Raw genomic sequence first — 17,362 nt, 5'->3', positions numbered from 1 at the left:
TCAGATTAATAACAAAAGATATGTTTAGCAGATCATACTTTCAATCATTAAGCAACCTGCATATTCTTAAATGTCTTTTTACACTCAAACATTACATATAAAGGAAAACCACCTGGTGATGACTCAACCCTCTGGTCTGACATCCGTGCGCACACAGACCCACGTAGCCACTCTGATCTGAGGGCGTTTAAAACGACCCTCTCTCTCTCAACATGAATCCTGGTCTGCCTGTCACTGGCCCGTGAGGCCAATGATTAATGGCAGAAACATACGGCCTCGGTGGTCTAACGTAAACCACCATCCACATTCTGCCAGGGGAGTCGGGAACCCTTACATGGCAACTTTGTGACAGTGAAGGATGCTCGGCCCGTCATGCGCCTGCTTAGCATCAACAAGCCATCTCTCCTACCTTTCAGAATTATCATTCCAATCAATACTGTGGGCTGACATTTGAATGGTATTTAACATCCTTGTTGGGATGGTGGTGAATGGGAGGAAGGAGGCGTGCATTTGTGTGTGTGTGTGTGTGTGTGAATGATAGGGGTGATGGGTGAGGAGGGGAAAGTAAAAATGAGCGACTGTTTGAGACGGGCGTTGGCTGATGTCGGCGTCTTATGTGTATGTGTGTATGAAGCTGAGGTATGGGGGTTGTTTGATGAAGTCCTGAGTGGATGCTGACACAGCACGCACGCGCGCGCATGCATGCACGCACACACACACACACACACACACACACACACACACAAACACAAACACACACACAAACAGCCCTCTGGCTCTGTGGAAAAGGCCTGCAGGTATTGATCACAGCCACTTTTCAGGCTCAGCACAGAATCAGAGAGAGGGAGAGATCAGCCCAGTACCCTGGGGGTGAAACAGTCCATCACCATGCCAGAATCTCCACACCACCAGCAAATTTAATAATCAACCATCCATGTTTTGAAATATTTCTGGCATTTTTAGTAGTCCACATCTAAGAATTTATCATCTGTCTCGAAACCCCTGCTGTGCCGCTTTGCTTTAAACACCCCCTACACTGTAAGCTCTCAGACTATTTCTCCTCATATTTATACTTCTAGAACACTTTCTTAATTCCTGTCCTCATCCAGCGAGCAGGGCTGGTGGCTTGTGACAGCTGGCGATAGTGTCAGTATGTGCTGGATCTGGTGACAGAAGACCCAAATTTAGCCCTGTGGAGATGACTGAGGCCGGTCCGTCTTCCGTCCCGGCCACCCACACCTCCCGTAACATAATCACTAATCAATAAGTTATTCTGGGCAGCCAGCAGGAGTATTAGGTGATAGTGGTGGGGGGTCTTCAACAGTACAGTACAATCATGAGCGTCTGATGCTAACGGCTGGGAAATTGATTTTGGGGAGCGAGACGATTAGTCAATGTTCCCTGGACAAAAGGCTAAGCTATTTCATCTCATCTCATCTGGCCTTAGTAACATATTGGGATTTCCAATGCTTAAAATTTGAATAATGAATATTCCACTCTGCTAGTGCTCCGGCGGGGACAACGCACTGAAATGGGTTTTATATGATCAAGAGCGAGTGGCAGTGTACCGCAGGTCACTGCGGTAATGAGATATGCTGGTTTTATCGATGAAGAGAGGGTTGTAGTCACTTCCTGGCCGTATTGTATGTCCTCAGGCCTCTAGCAGTGGCTCTCTGGCTGAACCCCAGTTAAAAGTAATTATTATTAGTTTCACAGATCTTAATGACCTGAGTTGAGCCTGAACAGAGACAGCAAAACAAGCCATTTTCCCCATCAACCACTGTAAGATGTTACCTCTATGGGACGTGTCTCTTTTATCTGACGTTGCATTGTCAGAATGACTGTCCTGGCTCTAAAGCGCTGGCGCAGGTATGCGGGAAACCAGGTACTCAGGGCTAAATAGTGCTGCCTTATCAATAAACACGTAACCTGATAGGCTATTAAGTGCAAACGCAGAGAAGCTAGGTTTGATGGGGGGGGGTTTGTAAATTTAGAATTGTAGATGCGATGAAAACACTCAGCAAACTGGATCTTAAGCAAGTTGTAGAAGGGGATTTAGGGTGAAGGGCATCCAGAGGTGGAGCAAGAATTTTCATGTGGGCAGAGAGAGAAGAAGGTCAAACAGAGGGAATGGAAGCAAAGTCAAATTGGATAGAGTTGATAGAATACTATTATAGGATTCAGTGCCACTCACTTTGTGTTGCAAAGTTCTCCCAAGGTTAACTGTAATGAGCTACAGTACTGACTACAATATAAACTCTAAGCCAAGGTGTTTTGGGTTTTGAAAGCCTCTGGCTTTATGCTCATTTTACAGGCTATATTCAACCCTTAGATGTGGCCATTTCCATATCACTGATGGGCCATGGGAAAGCTATCTCCAACCGTCAAAGATAGAGTAGCGAAGCCTCAACTCTATCATCATTTACATCAGTGGAATCATATTCACTGGGAAGCTTTACTCATAAGCGGAGCTCTCAAATTCCCCCTCATTCATTGGACCTCCATCTCTCCATCCCTGTTCCCACTGTCCCATCTGTCAGCCACCCTGCTGGACTGTGCTGTGGACTATAGCGTGCCATGACAAGCCTATAGTCTGCATTATGGATTAGACATGCGTCACGGATTGGGCCTTTTTAATGAAATAAGCAGCAGGTCGTACGGTCTTTATAATGGAATAAAGGAAAGGCTGTAAGCTCAGGAAGAGCCAACTAAGTGGATTAGGGCCAAGAGGGAGAGGAGGAGATGGAGCAGGATGAGGATGAAGACGAAGTCTGCATCGTTTTTCTCTCCTCGCTGGTAATCGCTGCAGCATCAGGGCCACTTCTCCCCGGCCTCTCAATTTGATTGGCCGATGGGGGAAGAATGACATTTAAGAAAAGCCATGTGTGCAGTCTGAGTGTCTGACTCTGAGTCTTCCTTATCTACATCAGTCAGCTGACCAGAAAAGGTTCAGCACATGTACAACATAACAGCACTGTACTGTTTGTTGTCACCACTGATATTTTTTAACATTGAGAATATACACCTAGTGAAACAAGATTTAAATAAATGCAGCTGTTATTTGTGCAGACAGAATATGTGAAATTGATCAAATTGAAATATGCTTGAAATATCATTGCAAGTATTGCATTTTTGAAAATGTGTTCCTCCTAATTAGCCTCTGCAAACTGCTGAAAAATGGTGAAAAGAAAGAATTGTTAAAATTTAGAAAACAAATTCTATATAGTGAACCAGCAGAAAAGTTGTATGGCCAGTATGGATTCATTTCCGGTCAAACTGGAGGCAATTTATTTGATAATAGTGTCTCTATTGTGCTGATTATGGTGTTATTTCTTGAGGAATAAGGAACCCCTGAAAGACATTTCTATCATATAAAATCTATTGTAAAAAGGCTACAGTCTATAGCCACGCTAGTGGCTTTGAATAGGCTTTATAGTGTATGTACAGTGGTGCTTTGAGCTAAACCAAAACCACTCATGTCAGTGCTAGAGGTAAAGTCAGGGGATCACCAAAGTCGTTCATCATCAACTGACAGACCAACATTGTCACCCCTACAGTCACTAGCTTGGCTAACAATGTAGGAAAAGTATTAATAATATTAATACCACCACTTCTACTACTGCCACCAGCAGTACAAAACAATGTAGTGATTTTGATATGTAGGCTTTAACCCCTAATTACATTTGATAGGCCCAGTCTTGTCTAAAGACCCTCTCTCTTTCCAACAACTAATTGTTTTCCACTAGTGAAAATTAGTTAAGAGCCAGTCTGCCAAAAACAAGCCATATGAATGCTAATGATATTCAGAGTGTTTCTACATGGTCGTGTTGTTTCATGTCTGCTTGACTCATTTATCCGTTGTGTGTCTGTGTTTCTCTCAGTGCCATCCTGGCCCCCCTGCTGACAGAGCTAATGTGCTGAGAGGTTTACGCTCTCGGTCTCCTCACAGACCAGACCAGACCAGCACAAGAAATTTTACTGGTATTTGTTAACATGTTGCAGAGAGCAGAGAAAGGACAGTCAAAGCAGTTTTTACAACTTCTTTAATGTTTCTGTAGGTGTTCTCATTCATCAGCAGAAGTCCTTTGTAATTCTCCATCAAATGGCCACTTTTCTGCTTTATAAAATTTAAAATGCATTTAGTTTAGAAAATAACTTTTAAAAGAGTAATTTATGAAAGATTTCTCTGGTGTTGGTCTCTTAAGTTGTACATTTCAGTTCCATTTCTACCTAGTATTAAAATGTGATCATATCTGGATACAATATCTAAATAACGACATTTGATCTGATCTAAGCGTTCTCACTGCATATTGTGATCAGAGCTTAATATGCAAATGAATTACTCAGGGCTGGCAGACTTGCTAAAAAAGGGAAGTAATGCCATGGACAGGTGTCATTCTTTTTTGGTGAGGGAAGACTTGATATTGCTGGCCTTGTTTAAACTAGCAGGAAGAGGTGGAGTTTTTCTTGAGAATGTGTCATGTGAGAATTTTCTTTTATGTGAATACATCACTGAGCATTGGGGCCCCAAATGCCCAATACACATCTATCATCAGATTTGCTCCTTTCCATTACACTGCTCCCCTCCTCATGTGTGCTTTGTTACTTGTATGTGTGCAGCGCATCTAGAAATCAGGTCATAGTATAAGCCTAAGAACTCTCACTAAAATCTGATTTGAATAATTTGTTGTTGTACAAAAGACTACATGGCCAGTTCTGGCTGACAAGATGAAACTGAGAGACGCAGACTCCATTTGCACCTGATATTTACATGTAGTCTGTATAATCTGGATATATTATTTGCATAATGACCCACAGGCACTTTGCGTTTACACCTGACATTAGTAAATGTTCTCATTATCTCAATTCTGCCAGCATTGTGATTGGAAATCAAATTCCAATCACAATCACTTCTTTGTACAATAAAGTGGTCATACTATGGATTTCTGGTTCATAATTGTATTTAGGGGTTGTACCAGAACAGATTTACATGGTTTAATTTTCAAAAAATACCATATTTTTGTCATTTTGCACATTGCTGCAGCACTTCTTTTCACCCTTGTGTGTTCGCGCTCCATTTTACCTATGGAGTGAAGCATCTCACTTCTATATGATCTTTGTTGGGAGCACATGCGCAGTACCTAGTTAAGGATTACTAGCCAATCAGAAGCAGAGTAGGGCAGGTCCTAATAAGCCGATAACCACTTCGTACACGTTCCCAAATTAGCTTCAAAACCTAGACTGGAGCAAGAGTTTCAGAGTGGTAAGTTATTTGTAACAAATTGATCTTTCAAATGTAAAGTTTGAACTGTGCACTTTCTCTACATCACAGTAAGAACTTTATGTCCATTGACTGCCTAACATTTGGTAGGGAGGCTGGGGGTGAGGGGAGGCAGCAGGTGGACTTCTTGTCATTGTGTGTGCTGCAGCTTAGTGTGTTTCTTTACCTGTGTTTTTAAGGGTGTGTCTGACTAGCCTTATGATGCGTGTTACAAAGTGACACAGATAGCTTACGTAAGTAAAGGCTGGACCACAATCAAGGTGTTTTCAAGCAGTTCAGGAACAGTGTTTTCTGTGGGAGATGGTAACTCCCTCAGGGGTGGCTTTTTCACTTTGCAAACCTATCAGATGCACAAAAAAAGATATATAACACAATAAAGGAAAGGGAAAAAGACAAAAAGCATTATATGATCTCTTTAACATGAGTTTTTCCTTCTTCGGGGAGGATATTCAGATACAGATGTAAATGGGGTACTTGTTCTTGGCCCGTGTGGAGCCACATCTGGATCAGGTTTATTTTTATTAAATACAACTTAAACCCAAACCCGCCAGGCAATTATTATAGTTATAGAAAAAGTAAATCAGAAACTTAAGTAAGTAAATGCAAAGCAAAACAAATTGTTTACCTTTCAAAATTAAATGAAAGTCATTACGACTTAACTACTAAAACAGTGATTCCCAACCAGGGGGTCATGACCACCTCAAGGGATCGTTAGATAAATATGAGGGGTCACAAGATGATAAAAGGGAGATCCACTGACTTTACCTACTGTTGTGATGGCTTTCCGCAGTTGTAAAATCACATCTGTGAGTACTACAAATTGCTGTGCAACGTTTCCGATAAGCCGTTAAACGCATTAATCTGTTACTCCAGCTGGACCTCCTGGATCTTATTTCATTGCCTCACCGGTACCTTAAACAACCAGCCACGCTGTTTTCGGTCGGAATCCCTTAGAGTTGCACTGTTGTAATGTGGGTGCCGGGTTTTGACAAGGAAGATCCACCGATTTAGATCCTTCTTTTTGTATTGTGTCTATTGTGAGGGAGTCTGACAAGGAAGTGGAGTGCAAGGCTAAATAGGCGGAGTACTCTTTGAACAGATCACTTGAAATATAAAGCTTTACATTCTACCGATCATATATGCATAAAACAAATTGCAATATACTCATTTAAACTTGGAAATCACAAACCTTCAGTAACCCTGATATGTAGTTTTATAGCCACACTGCTTCCTGAGGGACAGACTAATTAGACTCTGAGTTGCTTGCAGTCGGTGGCGGAATCTGACTGTTACAAAGGTTTATTGTTGTACTGGAAGCATGAATGAGGATGAGAGGGTAGATAGCGAGGAACCTCTGTGGCCTCGAGGCTTGTCCATCTTCTCAGCTAGAGAACAAGGAAGAACAGATGCTTCACCTTTGCTCCCTTTTTGGAGCCTCTGGTCTTTTTGTGTCTTTTATTATCCATGCAGCGAGGGTGACTTTGACGTTGGAAACTGTCACCACTATTTTTGAATTACCAGAAAGTTTTCTTTTGTGTCCTTTGCAGAGTGAAGGTGAGAGGATGGGGAGGTATAAGCCTGGATCAGGGGGAGAGGGAGAGAAAGAAAAAAGGCAGGCAGATGATGGATTAACTCCTAGTTTCATGGGACTAGCTGGGGTGTGTGATTTTGTGATAAATGATGTGAGGTGTGATGCTCTGTAAATATTATTCTCCAGTTCACACGGCCACCCCAGAGCACCACAGTAGAGTAGTCTCCCCACATATTCTCCATATCCTCGGTTGAAAACTTCCCGTCTATTCTGTTTCATGAGAAAACCGCTTTGCAGTTGCACACTTCCACAGTTTCTCTCATGAATGAAATATAAAATCCATGTTTGATGTGTGATGAGGAGAACATAGAAGCGGTGGCTTGTGTGTTCTCACTGAAGACAGGAAACCTTGTTGCGTGGCCCCTCCCATGCCGTTCAGACTCCTCCCTTCTGAGCTATCTCCCTTCGAGGCAGTCGAGGCTCAAAAACAGATCACTTTTTAAATCATTCATGAGCTTTCCCCAGAAAAGAAAGGCATGCAGAAAGCTGAGGGACCGCAATGAGGAATGTGTCATTGTTCCTCTCATATGCAGTGATTTATGACACAATGGTTGTAACTGATTTGATAATCACAGTTTATTTCCCCTCAGAAGGGAAGAAAGTTAAAGTCAGCGATTTCGCCTGTTTTCCTTTCATTCCCCCGTCTTTTGTTTCACAGACCGTCTTTTTTCTTCCCCCCTCCCTCTTTAACAGATTTCTCTTTTCTTCCCCCACCTTTCCACCCCACGCTTACTCATCCGATAAATATCCTTTTAAATTCACAAATACAATAAAGTATCCTCCCCACTAGCCCCTGCACTGTGCCTTTCCCAGCATCTGGTGAGAAGGGAATCTCTTGATACCGCAAACGTGCTTTAAAGCTGAAAAGCATGCTGGGAATTGTAAGTGGGGGAACATGAGGTAGAGGGAGGGTGTCCTTGGAAAGATGGTTTGTTCTCAGTCAGCCACATTAATTAGCATAGCATTATTACAGGCATGGTGTGTTCAAATACACACTGGCTGTCTTTACTGCGCGACTGTCACTGTCATTACTAGCATGTAGATGGGCAGAGAAAAACAACTCATCAGTCTGAATGCAAGAGACAGAAAATAAGCGTGTTTGTCAATGTTACCGCCTCATACTGTGATCAGTCAGTTTTTGATGTCAGAGACATACACTTTTGCCTCAGTGATGTCCCATTGGGGGCCATGGAGGGTCGAGAGTCTGCAAGTTTTTAATCCAGCTAAACAAGACAGCAGGTGATGTCATGGTGAACATTGTTTAGTTTGGAAAGACTTTCTAATAAGACACAAAATCAGGAACTCAGCAGGAACTGCTAATTAATGAATGACTTACAAGTACAGAATAACTCTGAAAGGTCTATACAGTTAATAATTAAGTGACTTGAGGACTGACTTAGGCCGTATACTATGGTACTTGACAGAACAATCCCAACTCAAGTCTCAGAGCTTTCGATTATCACAAGGTATTCATGAGCAGTCGATATTGACTAGTAGCTACGTACAGCGTGCTAACCTCGACAGCCCAGCTGTCTTCTAACGTTAACATAGCTATCCTTGTTAGCTAGGCTCCTTGCTTGCAAATAACATATTTGAAGGTGGGCCTCTGAGATTGACAGAGTTGTGTTAAGAACATAGGTAGACTAACTTATCAGAGTTAGCCTGAATGCATTAGTCTTGAACAAATTTGAGCATTTTTGTTCATGATACTATAACCATTCAACTCTGGATTGATTCAGTGCATGATCATGTTTTGATTCAGATCGTGCACAATGAGGAAGGGCAATTCACAGGTTAGTTGTCAATAGCCACTTTTACACTGATATTTTCCCGGGAGTAGTGCGCCAATACGCTGGCTCACTATGCTGCATGAAAGGTACAGAGCCAAAAGAGGGGTTCGATTTGATCCGCCTCTGAGCCGAGAACATTGGTATTAACAGAGACGGAACGTGAAAAGACACAGCTGGCATGCTGGTGTTGTGTTACACATTACGGTGCTTTTCTACGCCGTTGGTTCCGGAAAGCCGGATCGCTAAAGCACACATGGTTGCGGGATTATGGCGCAAACGCTGGTTTAGTATGAATGAGTGAATGCGTCATATTGGCAGGTAATCTTTCTGCTTTTATTGTGGATCTCTGGATCTATGTGACAGAGGGAGCAAGAAAACGAGCCAGAGTAGGGGTTGAGTGAATATCTGCGCTGCGTGCAGCTCTACAATGAAATATGAGTTTACCCATTTTAAATAGTAAAAAAAAATCAATATGTGATGGTCAGCATTGATATTGTGGCGATACGCGATAAATCAATGTATTGGAAACCCTTTTTTGTTTTGTTTCTGTAAACCTACATCCTGACCATTTTCTAAATTAGTCATTAACTCTTAATCAACTGCTAAATTGCACGTAACAAATAGCATTCATCATTACTTCCCTATTATGTACTTCTTATGTACTATTTTTGGGTTCTGCTTAGCAAAGTGTTCCAACACACTCAGGAAAGATGCATCATTATTCCACGACGACTTCGCTTTGTGTAGCTTATTCTCATTATTAAGCAGCAATCTGATACGGAATCTCTAATCTCTCAAATCTTTTTTTATCAACAAAAGGGGATGCAGTGCCTGGTGCGTTAGATTTAAATCATTTACAACAGCATGTAGCTGGAAGGAAACCATGCTAAAAGTTCATTAAATAACATTACACTACAGTCGGAAGAAGACTAGGTGAGACCGCCACTGCTTTGTGTTTGATTAAGAGCTGTCAGTCAATTAATAGATGTTTGATGTCTGTTTTGATAATCAATCAAACGTTTAGTAGTTTTTCAAGCAAATATGCCAAACATTCCCTTGTTTTATTTTCTCAGTTGGCTCAATGTACATCTGTCTAATGCAGAGTCTCTATATAGTGTATTATATAAAGAGTATAATGTTTAGTTAATAGTTTACTGTTAGTATAACAATAATATATTAAATACTACATTCATTCTAATTTCATATAATAGTATACTTTTTACCACTTGTTGAGTATTGAAACCAGTAAGAGCTGTTTCACTTCTGTGGGTTATTTTATCCTTGTGCAAATTCTACATTGGTCTCTAATAATAAGTACTAATTATAAGTACTTGTCAAAAATCATATCAACATTTATTGATTTGCTGTAGCACGTCAAACTTTTTTTAATGTCCCATCCCTGTCTGTCGGCTCCCACACACACACTCACACACACAAACCAGCAGCAGCAGAGCGAGAGGCTGCGCCGTCGCGGTGGAATAACATTACGGAGAGGGTTAAGTTAGCTCCAAACTACTGTAACGTTAGGTGATGACAGCTACGCTCGTTTCTGTAAGTATGTGCAATAAAACCATCGCAAGTAAAAAGACAATACTTTATCAATATACCTGTGTGCTAGCTTGGCAGTAGCCAAATGTTAAAAACAAACTAAATAGAAAGCTAACTAAATAGTCTGTCTGGAGCACAGACTGGTCTGTAGTCTCGCTCCTCCTTCTACCTGGTAACGTTACCTGCAGCCAGCGCGAGAGGAGGAAGGACTGATACAGACTGATGTTATTCTTTCTAAACGTCACTCACTACTTGTGATGTCAGATAGAGTTACTTTGCTGTTGTAAACATTAATGTTGCTGCTCTAGAAACAACATTTAGCTGTATTTAAAATATTAAATTAAAAACAATCAGGCAGTTAATATGTACCCTTCAATATATGTTTATTTATCTCAAGTGATATGTCATCTCAATATATAAGGTTATCGCACATTGAATATTTTCCTCATACCGTGCCTCTACCTCATGCCCGTTAGGTCTGGTCTTACCAAATAAATCATCACTAAATAATAGTAAAGTATCTATAGTGGTATCGATAAAGAATCGGATCATTAAGCAGCCTCAATAAGGGTATCAATATCAAAAAAAATTAACGATCCCGATCCCTACCAGCGAGCCAAACTCAAACCTTTCTTATCTTCTCACAGTTTTCTTCTGTCTTTCTGCTTCAGCTGCAGCTGACATCTCTCTGTCTCTGTCATAGAGCGACCGGAGCACCGGCCTCGGTGCTCTGGTGGCGAGTCCGACTATGTTTTGAACGATTAGCGGTGGGGCGGGGAGGGGGGTTATGGTAGGTTGTTGTCTTAAAAATTACTCGCACACTGCTCATGAATAATTCTTCTCTTTGCATGGAGTCTGTTTTTAGAGGCACATGCAGGACTGCAGCGCACACAGAGAAGAGAATGTCTCACACACTTTTACTGTTTTATTAAATCGCACACTTTTTGTGGTTATGTAATCGCACATGATGACATCGCGATTGCGATTAGATTAATTGTGCAGCCCTAATCCTGCTCTTGGCCCTACATGGCACATATTTGAAGACCTGTGCTTTATTTTCCATTCACTGGCCACTAAGCACATTCAAAGTGCATAAAGAATATTGACTACAATAACTACTGTACAGCTTCAGATTCAATCTGCACAAACCAGAGGTCATTTCATTAATTGCAAAATGATGCTGGGTCTTATCTACACAAGAGTATCATTATGTGTTCAGATATGAATGTCATTTCTAAACCATTTTACCACAAGTTATTCATTTATATAGAGATTATTAAGCATCATATCATAATTACAGAATAAGCAAAGTATTTTCTGCTACAGCTCTGAGCACCAGTAAACACTATCCTTTCCTGTTTTTTTTTTGCTTTTTTAACAAAGATCCCCAAGTTTTAGTCCTTGTACTAATTGTCTGGCTAACTGCACTGTTGTGTTTTGAAGCCCTCCTTTCCTCCTCCCCCCTTCTCCTGCTCTGTTTCTCTCTCCTCACCTCCTCGCCTCTCCTCCTCTGGCCCGCGGCTCGGGCAGCTCTCCTCTCGCTATGACTAATGATGTTCTTTCAGTCTCAAGGTTTTAGCAGGATAATTATATTAACCCCTGTCCTCTGGCTGATCCCAGCTCAGCTCCTCTTCCCCAGGCATCCTCCCCTTCACGGTCTCCATGGAATTCGACACTAATACACACATGGCTATACAGGAACTTACAGTTGTGTAGCAGGGGCGCACACTATGTGTGTTTTGTAGTAGTGTGTGACTTTTAGGAGACTTTCTGCAAATTAGTTTATCATTTATATGAGAGGACATGCTGTAAAGAAAATTTGTAAAGTAATTGTTTGTGTGGAAAAAGTAGGTGCATGGGTGAAGACGAGTGGAGGCCCGCCGGTGTGGGTTTGCAAATGTGCTGGCGTGCTAATTTATAATAACATGCCTTCACAAAGGTTCAAAAGTGGGTCCCTAAAGTTCGTGTGGCGGGCATATTATTTCAGAGAGAAGGTTCAGACATCCTGAGTGTATTCTGTTCATTCCAATATACACACACAACATATTTAAAAGATCCTCGAAAGATCCATATCGCCCCAGGGAGTCTGAAGACTCTGTGGGGGTCTGCACAACAGGAACCACCTCCCACCAAACCCCATGTCGTCCCAGAGTTTCTGTCTCTTCATCACTTTTTCACTCCTCCCATTGCCTCGTAAGAGGAGGATGTATAATAACCCCCCCTCCAACTCACACCCAATTTCCTCTCTCCCTAGGTGTTACTCTTTGCTGTAGTGTTCATTAAAACACATTCACTAGCAGTAGAAACTCTGCAGGGAGGTTATGCTCTAATATCCAGCACAGTTATACACAGATCGCAGATCTCAGGACAATCTGGGCTGCATGGAGCAAGGCCGGACTCCCTTTAGTGGAAGAAGCCTTAAGATGCAGCGACATGGCTGCTCCAGTAAAAACAGTGTCAGCCATTCTGCATCATTCATGCTGCATCATGCTGCATGAATATTACAATGCTGGCGTGCAGAGTCTTAAATTACCACCCACCAAGTGCCAAATGCCAGTAAAATATGTCTTGTATGGACGAAATTAACAAGGGTCACCCATCACAGTGGTCAGTGACTTTTGAGAGTGCATCTATTTATGCGTGATAACATTCAGCATATGTTATTTATAGGACAATAACATTTCATTAGTATCATGTGGAGACGAGCAGAGAAAACTAGGTGATATTGCTGATGATGGGACAATACGTCTGCGTACTACGCACAGAGAAGTTTGACAGAAAAAATTGTGTTTTTGTAAAGTTTATAGTAAATGCAATACTTTTTTTGGACATAGAACCAAACAGAAAAATAAAATAAAATATTGGCCAATAAGATTTCCTCATCGCCCAAAACTGTAGCAGTTAGAAATTTTATTCATCCACCACAAGATTACACACTCTTTTTGATGACTAAATGTGAATAAATTGTAAAACATGGAAGCGGAAAATATGGAATGGGGGAAGAAATTATGGAATCTGGCAGCAAATTAAATCGGCTTTCATAGGGCCGTATCCATGGTCTCATCGCCCAATATCTGAATGTAGCAAAACTGTAGCAAGCTTCATCAGGAGGAAGTAACTTTAGCGGTAAAAGTGAGGAACGGAGAAAGTGACGAGCCTAAACAGGCAAAAATTAGTGCGCCGCGTCTACAACAACATCATATATTCTTAACATGCCCGCTCAGCGACACTACTGAAAAAAATCCAAGGGGAAACCAGTGTCCACTATCCATAGCAGTTGTGACAATAGGTTGGAATTGCCCGTAATTTGTTACAGTCTTGGGATGTACAATCAGTATGATTTAAAAGGTAGTTCGAATAAACACACTCAAGAGAAGCACATAAATCAACATACACCACTTAGCTGAGTCGATGTGCTTACTCATATAATCAATAAAGGGACACCAAATCTTAACCAATTTACAGTACGAGTCAGATGTAGTGTACCAGTTCTCCTCCAAATAAAGATAGGAAACCATATAATCGAGTCACTTAAAACGCAGGGTTACGCTCGCTGTTTAAAGGAGTGGGAAAGTTATTTACAAATTGTGTCTTATCCTCATAAACTGAGTATCACAGGAAACAGCCAGGGTGACAAAATCCTATGAAGGCTGCACATTAATTACCCCTGCAGTTTTAAAAGGCCAGCAAAAACAGTAAAATGTACACAGCTGGCGCATGTAACCCTCACCTGAAGTGTTCCAATATATAGCGCTCACACACACACACACACACACACACACACACACACAGTCTCTGCTGTTCTCATAAGAACAGTCCTCTGAGGTCTGGTCTGGGGAACAGGATGTGCCCAGCTCCATTATTTAGTTATTTGATCCTGTGCATACAGTACATTCTTCAGAGTGGGCCGGACTGTGCCGCTTTTGACACGACCCCAACCAACCAATCTGAGAGATGCTCTCATTTCTGAGCGCCTGCACGCAATAGCCATTTACTGTATCCTGTGTAAATAATTTACCCGTGCGCTTAGTCACACACAATTTCTCTCTCTCTTTCACTCTCGCTGTGTCTCTCTGCTTCTCCATCCATCCCTCTATCTAGTGCTAAATCGCAAACTAAGACACACTTTTTAGCTCAGAGCAAACTGCTAATATAATGAATCATCCCACACACACACCAGGGAGGTCACACATCCCTGTACACTGCACATTATAGTGGAGAGAGAGACAAACGCACACACACACACACACACTGCAAACACACACAGGGTCTGGATTGCAAAGACAATCAAGGTCATTCCTGCCCTTTGAATAATTTAAGGTGTCTTTTTGCTGGCTATTTCACTCATCTCTTTTTCAAGGCCAAAACCATCCAGTGACCTCTCAACAGTGAATGTATTTTAGCGAGTGTGTGTCCAGTATGTATGTTACCATGTGTGTTACAACAAATAGGAGAGCCCAAGATGCTCCAGGCGAAAATGTTTTCTCCCTTACATGGCTTTTAGGATATGCTCGAAAAATGAGAGATGGAGGAAGAGGGAAAGACATGAGGAGAGGTTCGAGGCAGGAAATTAATATAAAAAATTTGTGGCCCTTTGCTGTCAACAACTTTCATTAGATAATGACAGCTAATGAGCTTGGACGGAATGATCTGTTTAAAATATGTCATCGGTTCTTGTATTAATGAAAGGAGAGTGAGAGGGGCTGACTGAAATGTGTGAAAGAACTATTGTGGTTATGAAAAGAGGGGCAGCGTAATTCCTGCTCACCACATGATAGCAGGGGAGGTCTGTTATAGATTACCTGTTTAGTCAAGAGGGAGGGAGAAGGAGGAGCACACATGTGAGGGAAAGGATGGATGGCGGAGAGGGGGTGAAAGAAAGGTGAGGTGGGGCGGAGAGGCGAGGCGAGGGAACGTTTGAAGAAACTCACAGTGCGCCCCTGCTACGCGAGGCTGCACTCGAGGAAAATCGATCCTCTCCCTTCAGAGATAGAAATTTATGAAGCTGGAACATAAACGCCGTCATGTCCAATTAGCTGCTCTGTATTTACGAGGCGGGGGAGGAAGTGGGAGGGGACGCAGTGATAAAGACTTCAGCAGAAGCCAATAAGGCGTGCTGCTGATCAATGATCCCTGCTTCACACTACTCCCACTCCTTGCTTGGTCGCTTCCCGTTTTTGCTCGGGATACACTGTGTTGGAGGGCTTGGCTTTTCCTACAGGCTGCCTTCTACCAATCAGATTTTGAATTTATAGACACACTTAAATTTCACCTCCAGACATGTATTAAGACATAAAAATACTCTGCTTTGATTTAATAGTTTATGTCTTATATGGTTCTCCCACAAAAACAATATAATTGCCTGGTCAAAATCACATCTACCACTACTGCTATTACCACTAATAAAATCCAATATCTATGAATATGCGCTTCAAAAGTTTAAATACTGGGTACAAAATCTCCTACTTCACAGAAAAGTATTGAAAGTTTCAAGTTCCCCATATACTGCATTCTCCACTGTGAAGGTCAAACATCCAAAAGAGGGAACAATTACCAAAACACATTTGTAACTGACTTTAACCTTCAATACAAAGGACCTTAAAAGATTTTTTAGTTGAATCAAGTCCTCTTTCTAACAGAAATTTGATATTTTGCACTTAACAAAGGTGGGGCTAACTGTAGGGCTATTTGATTGCATTATATTGTACTTTCCTGTCCATTTTCCTGCTATTTTCCCTGCATATGCACATGGACTTCCATGTCATCAGTCGGCCATGTTTCACTCTCTGACAAAAGCACTGACACTCATTGCCCATTAGGCTTTCGCCCTACTATTACTCCAGCAAGTTTAGCCAGTTGTGTATTTAGTGGTATCAGGGGACCGACTTGTTGCGAGTAGCAAGTGGGCCTTCTAAGTGACGGCTGATCGAACATAGAGTAGAGGAGGGGGGGGGGGGGGTCTCCTGCTGGGTCAGAGCCGCATCGATGCGGTCTGTCATCACAGGTTAGGGCCACTACAATGCAGCCCCTCCTCCTGCTCCTCCTCTAACCACTGTAGTCGGAGAGGCAGGCAGACTGTCAGGGCTTCTGCCCTTCTCCCTTCTGTACTGACTGCTCAGCCCCCCGCATCATCTATACCCCCCTATTTTCTCCTTCACCCATTCCTCTCAAATACATGTCCACAACCCAATTTACACAATCCACTCCTCTGTGAGCACTGGTGCAACTGGCAGTAGAAAAAGTGCTAAAGGGATGAGGCTTCATAGACAGACAGAAGTGAGGACAGAGTGAAGAAAAAGAGAGGGGGGATAAAATGGGAAACCACACAGGAAGAGCAAAAGGCAAGACTGGAGGACTAGAATGGTTACAGTGGATGGGATTTGGGAGCAAAAAATACAGTGGGAGGAGAGTGCAAAACAGAAAATAAAAGAGAGGCAGTGATGTCCCCGGAGAGGAATAGAGGAATAGGCGTCGACTATAGTAAAGAGACAAATAAAGCCCCATTAACTGCTGCTTCCAGCTGCTTTCTCAGGCTCTGCCACCACATGACTCCCCCTTGATGTTTGTTTATCTTTCTTATTATTTATTCCCCTAATTGCTGCGTCTCTGCTGTCTGAAACTCCTGAGCACTCCTCGTATCATTAGATGCACAGGGCTGACATAACTTCACAGGGACAGACTGCGAGGAGACTGGACAGAGAAACACACAGATAGGCTGACAATTTTGTCATAGACCTATGACTAGATAGATTTCATCTATTAGGTAATTACTACAGATCACTGGTTAGATAAAGAACATCGTGTGAGCATGCACAAATGTACATAATACACGTATGATGTTACATGATCTTACGTCTAAAAAAATATGTTCGTATGCTACCAAATGGTTTTGCCTTATATGTTTTGGAGGAAACATAATTGCTGCCTGGATTATGTTCGGTGGCAACTATTTTGTAAGTCCACAAAGTGTGACATCTTGTACCACACAGATGTCTCAGGGAGGCCGTGGTTAAATAGGGGTTAGTGAAGGAGTCTGCTTTTCCCACAAGGGATTCAAATTGTCTACCCACACACAAGGAATTCACAGGAAACAACGAATGCACGCTCTGGAATTGATATGGAATACAAAAGCTGGTTTAAGTCTGCATTTCA

General features: G+C 42.1%; 1 protein-coding gene across 1 annotated transcript in view; it reads left to right on the top strand.

Annotated features, from left to right (window-relative positions):
• The window catches only part of ntng2b (netrin g2b), a 75,269-nt gene that overhangs the window by 15,314 nt on the left and 42,593 nt on the right, over window positions 1-17,362 (top strand). The window lies entirely within an intron of this gene.

The sequence above is a fragment of the Micropterus dolomieu genome, linkage group LG13, assembly GCF_021292245.1.
Source record: "Micropterus dolomieu isolate WLL.071019.BEF.003 ecotype Adirondacks linkage group LG13, ASM2129224v1, whole genome shotgun sequence".
Lineage (NCBI taxonomy): Eukaryota > Metazoa > Chordata > Actinopteri > Centrarchiformes > Centrarchidae > Micropterus > Micropterus dolomieu.
This window is presented reverse-complemented; position numbering and strand designations above follow the sequence as displayed.